Below are 11,218 nucleotides of genomic sequence, written 5' to 3'. Positions count from 1 at the left end.
AAGGGCTATTAGTTACCTTCCAGCGCAGGGATCTGACTGGAGCATGTTCCTGAGGGATTCTTGCAGGTCTTCATACAGGGATATCCACACGGATTATAATGCCACTCACACTCACCAATAGGGTTGTAGAAATCACAGAACAGAGCTGGTGAAATTAAAAACATGTCACATTTTAACCTGGGTCTCAAAAGAGGATTGATTGAACAGTTACACATACAAATCATAAATTTGAATTTTGTCCCTATAGCAAAACAATCCCACCTATCCATCAATCAATTGTCCCACTCAAAGCAAATGACTCACGGCAGATATCTGGTGTTCTCCACTTGATACAAGCCCCTGCCTCGTTACAGGCCTGGGCGTAGGCTGCTACAGCTGTACAGAAACACTCGCAGTCTCCCCCAGTGTCACAGGCACACGAGTCCCTCACACAGGCATCATGGAATGGCGTGGGGTCCACCTTTAAGGAAGATGCATTAAGCCATCATTTATTTATTCAATGCATTGCTCAGCTTGTTAAACAGACTACAGATGAACTATTGACGATGATTATTATTGGGTTGGATGGTTGACTTTATGTTTTTGTTATCTGTTTCAGTACTACTTTTGATGTTGGTTGTTGTCTTTTATGGTGACTGTATGGACATCCACATGATTATTGACAAACCAATTTTTTGAGAAAGATTGTAATTTTTCCATCATGCAACTCTGCTTGTCATTGTGTGACCTTATAGAAAACCTGTTAGCCCAAGACTTGTGCCATAAAATTATCGGTTGTTATAAATTCCACCATATGACTGTTATTATGATCCTGAAGCTTTGAGGTAAATTAACTCTTGTTGCTGCCTTAACCAATTTTCTTGTACTTCCACACTTCCACTTTGGCTGCGTTTACACAGGCAGTCCAATTCAGATCTTTTACCAATAATTTTCATATTTAATACCTATCTGATCTTGTCCTTAATGTGTAAACAGCAAACAAAAAACACATGGAATCTGATCTTTTGAGCTCTGATTTATACCACTTCCATATGTGGATCTCAATCCTGATTGAAATCCTATTCTCCATGTGATCTCTGTCTGGACGCTCAGATCTGATGCTTTTGCTCTAATGTGTTTGTTTTGCACATGACCTGCCATTACCATGACAACCTGCAATTACCATGACAACAACCCCAAAATGTAAAGGACAGGAAATGAGCTTTCCATCGGTATGCTTCTTCAGACCCTACAAGAGTGTGAATGAACCAATCTGATATTGGCCACATGTAAAACTAAGCGTGGACAGTCAGAAAAAATATTGGCTATAAAAAGAAAATCAGTATTAGGTTGTTAGGAAATGTAAATAAGGCCTTTAAGGCCTAGATTCAATCCGTGTTATAGAGCGATTGAGCCAACAAATGCAGCGTTTACCATGAATGTGGTCTCCACGAACACGGAAATATAGGTTTTTAAAGGTGGATAGCCAAAAAGGGAATCTAGCCTTTTTAGAGTTGAGCCCTCAGTCTCCTGACTCACATCTCAGGTCCATATTTATATTGCAGATTAACTTTTCTACTACCTATACTGCAGTAACGTGTAGAGGGGTCAGTGGCTGGTTAACAACTGGTTATTATCAAAGCCAGATTTACTCACAAATAAACCTTGATGAAGGCCAAGTTCCCCATACAAGCTCCAACAACCAGAGGGATTTAGGCTATTAATCCTTAACCTGTTGGGGATAGGGGGCAGTATTTGCACGGCCGGATAAAAAACGTACCCGATTTCATCTGGTTACTACTCCTGCCCAGTAACTAGAATATGCATATAATTGTTTGATTTGGATAGAAAACACCCTAAAGTTTCTAAAACTGTTTGAATGGTGTCTGTGAGTATAACAGAACTCATTTGGCAGGCCAAAACCTGAGAAGATTCCAAAGAGGAAGCGCTCTCTCTGACTTTTTCTTGGCCTTCTTGATCATCTTTAACCAAAACAGGGGATCTCTGGCATAACGTGACATTTTCTAACGGAATATTATCGCTTTTTTGCGAGAAAAATAGCATAAAAATTGATTTTAAACAGCGTTTGACATGCTTCGAAGTACGGTAATGGAATATTTTGAATTTTTTTGTCACGAAACGCGTCGGGCGCGTCACCCTTCTTTACCCTTCGGATAGTGTCTTGAACGCACGAACAAAACGCCGCTATTTGGATATAACTATGGATTATTTGGAACCAAACCAACATTTGTTATTGAAGTAGAAGTCCTGGGAGTGCATTCTGACGAAGAACAGCAAAGGTAATCAAACTTTTCTAATAGTAAATCGGAGTTTGGTGAGTACCACACTTGGTGGGTGTCAAAATAGCTAGCCTGTGATGTCCGGGCTATCTACTCAGAATATTGCAAAATGTGCTTTCACCGAAAAGCTATTTTAAAATCGGACATAGCGAGTGCATAAAGGAGTTCTGTATCTATAATTCTTAAAATAATTGTTATGTTTTTTGTGAACGTTTATCGTGAGTAATTTAGTAAATTCACCGGAAGTGTTCGGTGGGAATGCTAGTCACATGCTAGTCACATGCTAATGTAAAAAGCTGTTTTTTGATATAAATATGAACTTGATTGAACAAGACATGCATGTATTGTATAACATAATGTCCTAGGATTGTCATCTGATGAAGATCATCAAAGGTTAGTGCTGCATTTAGCTGTGGTAATTGAAGTATGGAGGTAGCTTTATGGCAACAAAAATAAGGGGTTAAATATGTCCCCCCCCCAAAAAAAGTTTATTCCTGAGCTTTCTTAAATCTCCTAGATATAAGACAGATACTTTAGAATCTTATTCGTTATGATTTATTTTTGACTGTCTTTTTTGCCATTTATGAATGTTGTTATAGCCTGTAAAGGCCAAATTCAATATTTTAAATGTTTTTCTTTCTCATATATGTATTTTTGAAACATAAAGGGGTCCTAAAATTATAAATGAAATATTTAAATGATCAATGGTATCTTAAACAATTCCATATGTAATCCCCCCACCCCCAACTACTTAGACTTTTAAGAGAAAATAAAAATTTTCACCAAATGTAGATACCAATGTAGCCAAGATACACAAGCGATAGCCTCTGTTCAGATTGTTTTAACCTGCCGACTGCATGTATCTGCTGTAATGTCTATTGAATGTACCTGCTGTACTGTCTATTGAATGTACCTGCTGTACTGTCTATTGAATGTACCTGCTGTACTGTCTATTGAATGTACCTGCTGTACTGTCTATTGAATGTACCTGCTGTACTGTCTATTGAATGTACCTGCTGTACTGTCTATTGAATGTATTGGCTGTACTGTCTATTGAATGTATTGGCTGTACTGTCTATTGAATGTATTGGCTGTACTGTCTATTGAATGTATCTGCTGTACTGTCTATTGAATGTATTGGCTGTACTGTCTATTGAATGTATCTGCTGTACTGTCTATTGAATGTATCTGCTGTACTGTCTATTGAATGTATAGGCTGTAGTCTCTATTGAATGTATCTGCTGTACTGTCTAATGAATGTATCTGCTGTACTGTCTAATGAATGTATCTGCTGTACTCTCTATTGAATGTATCTGCTGTACTGTCTATTGAATGCATCTGCTGTACTGTCTATTGAATGTGTCTGCTGTACTGTCTATTGAATGTACCTGCTGTACTGTCTATTGAATGTACCTGCTGTACTGTCTATTGAATGTACCTGCTGTACTGTCTATTGAATGTATTGGCTGTACTGTCTATTGAATGTATTGGCTGTACTGTCTATTGAATGTATTGGCTGTACTGTCTATTGAATGTATCTGCTGTACTGTCTATTGAATGTACCTGCTGTACTGTCTATTGAATGTATTGGCTGTACTGTCTATTGAATGTATCTGCTGTACTGTCTATTGAATGTATCTGCTGTACTGTCTATTGAATGTATAGGCTGTAGTCTCTATTGAACGTATCTGCTGTACTGTCTAATGAATGTATCTGCTGTACTGTCTAATGAATGTATCTGCTGTACTCTCTATTGAATGTATCTGCTGTACTGTCTATTGAATGCATCTGCTGTACTGTCTATTGAATGTGTCTGCTGTACTTTCTATTGAATGTATCTGCTGTACTTTCTATTGAATGCATCTGCTGTACTGTCTATTGAATGTATCTGCTGTACTGTCTAATGAATGTATCTGCTGTACTGTCTAATGAATGTATCTGCTGTACTCTCTATTGAATGTATCTGCTGTACTGTCTATTGAATGCATCTGCTGTACTGTCTATTGAATGTGTCTGCTGTACTTTCTATTGAATGCATCTGCTGTAGTCTCTATTGAATGTATCTGCTGTACTTTCTATTGAATGCATCTGCTGTACTGTCTATTGAATGTATCTGCTGTACTGTCTATTGAATGTATAGGCTGTAGTCTCTATTGAATGTATCTGCTGTACTGTCTAATGAATGTATCTGCTGTACTGTCTAATGAATGTATCTGCTGTACTCTCTATTGAATGTATCTGCTGTACTGTCTATTGAATGCATCTGCTGTACTGTCTATTGAATGTGTCTGCTGTACTTTCTATTGAATGTATCTGCTGTACTTTCTATTGAATGCATCTGCTGTACTGTCTATTGAATGTATCTGCTGTACTGTCTAATGAATGTATCTGCTGTACTGTCTAATGAATGTATCTGCTGTACTGTCTATTGAATGCATCTGCTGTACTGTCTATTGAATGTGTCTGCTGTACTTTCTATTGAATGCATCTGCTGTAGTCTCTATTGAATGTATCTGCTGTACTTTCTATTGAATGCATCTGCTGTACTGTCTATTGAATGTATCTGCTGTAGTCTCTATTGAATGTATCTGCTGTACTTTCTATTGAATGCATCTGCTGTAGTCTCTATTGAATGTATCTGCTGTACTTTCTATTGAATATATCTGCTGTAGTCTCTATTGAATGTATCTGCTGTACTTTCTATTGAATGTGTAGGTTACGCAAATGAAAGTATTTATACGTGTGTCTTTTTGTCTTTGTTTATATCAGCTGCACTACATCAACTTCCTAACAACTTTGGTTGGTATGGCAATAAAGTATTGAATCTATATTGAATAGTATCTGCTGTGTACTGTACCTGTGAGTGGCAGGCTGAGAAAACCTTACTGGTGATGATGCTGCAGCGTTTGAGAGACCAGGACTGCCTGTATGATCTTAAAGTGCATGGGTTTTTTATGACATCAGCGTTGGGGCAACTGGGTGACACTTTCCAGCTGTTTCCAAACTCCAGAGCTTCAACCACCACTTCCTGGTTTCTGGACGTGAAGTCGTTCTTTCCATTACCGTCATAGTTTCCACACAGACCACACACTTGGCCCTGGAAGGAAATTAAACATTTAAAAAGAATAACATGAAGTAGCTAATAAAACATTTTTTTTTAAATGGTATGCCAATGCAATTGCTAAACAAAGATACAGTGCAATCACTGGTTCAAAATGTCCTATTCTAGTCACTCACCTGGAAGGTAGAGCTGAGTTTGATGAACAGGCTATTCTTCTTATCCCACATGAGGATCAGGCCATTTTCAGCCTCAACAACAACATAGAGACCGATAGAGTGGACCTGGTATGGCACGTCTACCCCGTTCTCTTGTTTGATCACTTTTACAGATTCATCTGCTAGTATGATCTCATTGCTCTGAAAGAAAGAAACAGAAAGTGTTCATTGCTAATGTAGTACTAGTAGACAGGTTTTATACTGTGGTGGTGCTGGGTGTTACACTGTGGTGGTGCTGGGTTTATACTGTGGTGGTGCTGGGTGTTACACTGTGGTGGTGCTGGGTGTTACACTGTGGTGGTGCTGGGTGTTACACTGTGGTGGTGCTGGGTTTATACTGTGGTGGTGCTGGGTGTTACACTGTGGTGGTGCTGGGTGTTACACTGTGGTGGTGCTGGGTGTTACACTGTGGTGGTGCTGGGTTTATACTGTGGTGGTGCTGGGTGTTACACTGTGGTGGTGCTGGGTTTATACTGTGGTGGTGCTGGGTGTTACACTGTGGTGGTGCTGGGTTTATACTGTGGTGGTGCTGGGTTTTACACTGCGGTGGTGCTGGGTTTATACTGTGGTGGTGCTAGGTTTATACTGTGGTGGTGCTGGGTGTTACACTGTGGTGGTGCTGGGTGTTACACTGTGGTGGTGCTGGGTGTTACACTGTGGTGGTGCTGGGTTTATACTGTGGTGGTGCTGGGTTTTACACTGTGGTGGTGCTGGGTTTATACTGTGGTGGTGCTGGGTTTATACTGTGGTGGTGCTGGGTGTTACACTGTGGTGGTGCTGGGTGTTACACTGTGGTGGTGCTGGGTTTATACTGTGGTGGTGCTGGGTTTTACACTGCGGTGGTGCTGGGTTTATACTGTGGTGGTGCTAGGTTTATACTGTGGTGGTGCTGGGTTTACATTGTGGTGGTGCTGGGTTTTATACTGTGGTGGTGCTGGGTTTTACACTGCGGTGTTGCTGGGTTTATACTGTGGTGGTGCTGGGTTTATACTGTGGTGATGCTGGGTTAGCTAACACTAACCCAAATACATAGCTAACCCAAACCCTAATACATAGCTAACCCTAACCCTAACCCAAATACATAGCTAACACTAACCCTAATACATAGCTAACCCTAACCCTAATACATAGCTAACCCTAACCTTAATACATAGCTAACCCTAACCCCAATACATAGCTAACACTAACCCAAATACATAGCTAACCCTAACCCTAATACATAGCTAACCCTAACCCTAATACATAGCTAACCCTAACCCTAACCCAAATACATAGCTAACCCTAACCTTAATACATAGCTAACCCTAACCCAAATACATAGCTAACATTAACCCTAATACATAGCTAACCCTAACACAAATACATAGCTAACACTAACCCTAATACATAGCTAACCCTAACCCAAATACATAGCTAACCCTAACCCTAACCCTAATACATAGGTAACCCTAACCCTAATACATAGCTACCCTAATACATAGCTAACCCTAACCCTAATACATAGCTAAACCTAACCCAAATACATAGCTAACCCTAACCCTAACCCTAATACATAGGTAACCCTAACCCTAATACATAGCTACCCTAATACATAGCTAACCCTAACCCTAATACATAGGTAACCCTAACCCTAATACATAGCTAACCCTAATACATAGCTACCCTAATACATAGCTAACCCTAACCCTAATACATAGCTAACCCTAACCCTAATACATAGCTAACCCTAACCCTAATACATAGCTAACCCTAATACATAGCTAACCCTAATACATAGCTAACCCGAACTCTAATACATAGCTAACCCTAATACATAGCTAACCCTAACCCTAAAACATAGCTAACCCTAATACATAGCTAACCCTAATACATAGCTAACCCTAATACATAGCTAACCCTAACCCTAATACATAGCTAACCCTAATACATAGCTAACCCTAACCCCAATACAAAGATAACCCTAACCCAAATACATTGCTAACACTAAGCCTAACCCTAATACATAGCAAACCCTAATACATAGCTAACCCTAATAAAGAGGGGTGATGTTTGTGCTTCTATCAAATCTACCCGACAAGAATTCTAAGCAGACACTCCGTCAGACAGCCCTGTCAATCTGCTAACAAAACGCATGAGGGGTTGAGATAAGTGCATCCAGAGGTCAGCATGCAATTCCCCTCACAGCCACCGGTGTCGACATTGTATCAAATGTCCAGACTTGTCTATTGTACCTTTAATGCATTTATGAAGCCGTTTATGAACAGTAGTTCCTACCCCCAAGAAGAGCTTGATGGCCTTGGAACAGGTGGTGCCAGTGGTTCCACAGGGAATGTTCTCTGTGATCACTCTGAAGGTACCGTTTGCATTGTTGCTGCAGTAGTCCTGCAGGATGTATTAAAATACACAATCAGAAAACCTTGGCCTCTTAGTTATTATATCTACTTCATCTTAATCATAATTAGAAAATGTGTGCATCATACATAAAGTAAGGGTTTTATTAAAATACAAAAAAAATCATAAATACAAATGATTATTTCCCTACCTGAGCAAGAGTGTATTCACAATCTCCATTGAAAGTGAACCTTTTCTCATCAAAAGTGATGAAATGCCCATCTCCATATATGGCACACATCCCATCACACTCCTTATTGGTACACTGCCATTTTCTCCCTTCGCAGGTGCTACAATGACGCAAACATAATCACATGGCAAGATTTTAGAGGGAAGCATTTGACATATCCAAAGAAGAAGAAGAAGAAGAGTGATAGAAGTTGATTTTACCAGGTATTGCAGTCTACTTTGAGCACATGTCCTGGTTGGTAGTAGACTCCATTGTGAGAACAGGGACATAGGTCTTCCTTGATGCATCCTCCGTTTCCATCAGACAGCAGACCATCAGGACATACACAGCCCGACACACACTCTGCACTGATCTATAACACACAATGAAATAGGGAAGGACTGATATCAATTTAAGTTGGGCATTATGGGCCTGTATGTTCCTCCACCCTCCAGGGCATAAGATGTGGATATTATGTGCCTGTATGTTCCTCCACCCTCCAGGGTATAAGATGTGGGCATTATGTGCCTCTATGTCCCTCCACCCTCCAGGGTATAAGATGTAGACATTATTTGTCAAATGGATCAATTGATCAAGTGTTTGAAAAGACACAAGGATGACTTTTAAGGATGATCTCCTTGAGGTTCATGGAGATGAGGTTCTCTGTAAACGTTACAGATGTCTGCTCAAACAGAAACCCTCTAAAAAGTAAATCTCATCGGAGGATATCGTTTGGATCCTGGGCCTAGCTATGTCTAAGGTAATAAACAATTTGATCAATCTGACACTGTTTAAACATAACATTGTCCTTGTATGTTTTTATTAACGTGTTGTAAAGCATGTTTTTATTAACGTGTTGTAAGGCATGTTTTTATTAACGTGTTGTAAGGCAACGTTTTAATTAACGTGTTGTAAGGCATGTTTTTATTACCGTGTTGTAAGACATTTTTTTAACGTGTTGTAAGGCATGCTTTAATTAACCTGTTGTGGTATATGGGGCAGTATTTTCACGGCTGGATAAAAAACGTACCCGATTTAATCTGGTTACTACTCCTGCCCAGAAACTAGAATATGCAAATAATTATTAGATTTGGATAGAAAACAATCTGAAGTTTCTAAAAATGTTTGAATGGTGTCTGTGAGTATAACAGAACTCATATGGCAGGCAAAAAGCTGAGAAAAATTCAAGCAGGAAGTGCAAAGTCTAAGAATTGTAGTTCTTCTTTTGATTCTCTATCGAAGCTACAGTGTCTGTGGGGTGACGTTGCACTTCCTAAGGCTTCCATTGGCTGTCTAAAGCCTTCAGAAAGTGGTTTCAGCATTGTCCTGTCACTGGGCAGAGTATAGGAATTAATTCACTGAGTGGTCTGCCTGGCAACAAAGGGAATGGATATGCGCGGTCACGTGAACACGCCGTTCCTTCTTTTTCTTCTTGAATGAATATGCTGTTGTCCGGTTGGAATATTATCGCAATTCTATGTTAAAAGTACCATAAAGATTGATATTTAACAGCGTTTGACATGCTTCTAAGTACGGTAATGGAACATTTTGACTTTTCGTCTCTCGTTCAGCGCTCGCGCATTATGCCTTTGGATAAGTGATCTGTACGCATACGAACAAAACGGAGGTATTTGTACATAAATATGGATTATTTGGAACAAAAACAACATTTCTTGTGGAAGTAGCAGTCCTGGGAGTGCATTCTGACGAAGATCAGCAAAGGTAAGAGAATATTTCTAATACTAATTCTGAGTTTAGGTTGCACCCGAACTTGGCGGGTGTCTGAATAGCTCACCTTGATGGCTGAGCTATGTACTCATAATATTGAAAAATGTGCTTTCTCCGTAAAGCTATTTATAAATCTGACACACCGGTTGCATTCAGGGGTAGTCCATCTATAATTCTTTAAATTATTTTTATATATTTTGTCAACGTTTATGATGAGTATTTTTGTAAATTGATGTGCACATTCACTGGACGTTTTGGTGGGAATACATTTTCTGAACATCACGCGCCAATGTAAAATGCTGTTGTTGGATATAAATATGATCTTTATCGAACAAAACATACATGTATTGTGTAACATAATGTCCTAGGAGTGTCATCTGATGAAGATCGTCAAAGGTAAGTGCTTCATTTAGCTGTGTTTTGGGTTTTATTGACACATGTCCTTGCTTGGAAAATGGCTGTGTGATTATTTTTGTCTATGTACTCTCCTAACATAATCTAATGTTTTGCTTTCACTGTAAAGCCTTTTTGAAATCGGACAATGTGGTTACATCAAGGAGAAGTGTATTTTTAAAATGGTGTAAAATAGTTGTATGTTTGAGAAAGTTGAATTATGACATTTTGTTGTTTTTGAATTTGCCACCCTGATATTTCACTGCCTGTGTCCCGCAGGTGGGACACTAGCGTCCCACCTAGTCCATAGAAGTTAAAACGTGTTGTAAGGCATGTTTTAATTAACATGTTGTAATGCATGTTTTTATTAACGTGTTATAAGGCATGTTTTTATTAACGTGTTGTAAGGCATGTTTTAGTTAACGTGTTGTAAGGCATGTTTTAATTAACGAGTTGTAAGGCATGTTTTTATTAAAACGTGTTGTAAGGCATGTTTTAATTAACGTGTAGTAAGGCATGTTTTAACTAACGTGTTGTAAGGCATGTTTTAATTAACATGTTGTAATGCATGTTTTTATTAAAACGTGTTGTAAGGCATGTTTTAACTAACGTGTTGTAAGGCATGTTTTAATTAACATGTTGTAATGCATGTTTTTATTAACGTGTTGTAAGGCATGTTTTTATTAAAACGTGTTGTAATGCATGTTTTTATTAACGTGTAGTAAGGCATGGTTTTATTAACATGTTGTAATGCATGTTTTTATTAACGTGTTGTAAGGCATGTTTTAACTAACGTGTTGTAAGGCATGTTTTTATTAATGTGTTGTAAGGCATGTTTTTATTAACGTGTTGTAAGGCATGTTTTTATTAAAACGTGTTGTAAGGCATGTTTTTATTAAAACGTGTTGTAAGGCATATTTTAATTAACGTGTTGTAAGGCATGTTTTTATTAACGTGTTGTAAGGCATTAACGTGTTGTAAG

The sequence above is a fragment of the Salmo salar genome, chromosome ssa10 (assembly GCF_905237065.1).
Source record: "Salmo salar chromosome ssa10, Ssal_v3.1, whole genome shotgun sequence".
NCBI lineage: Eukaryota > Metazoa > Chordata > Actinopteri > Salmoniformes > Salmonidae > Salmo > Salmo salar.
Note: the sequence above shows the minus strand (reverse complement) of the source record.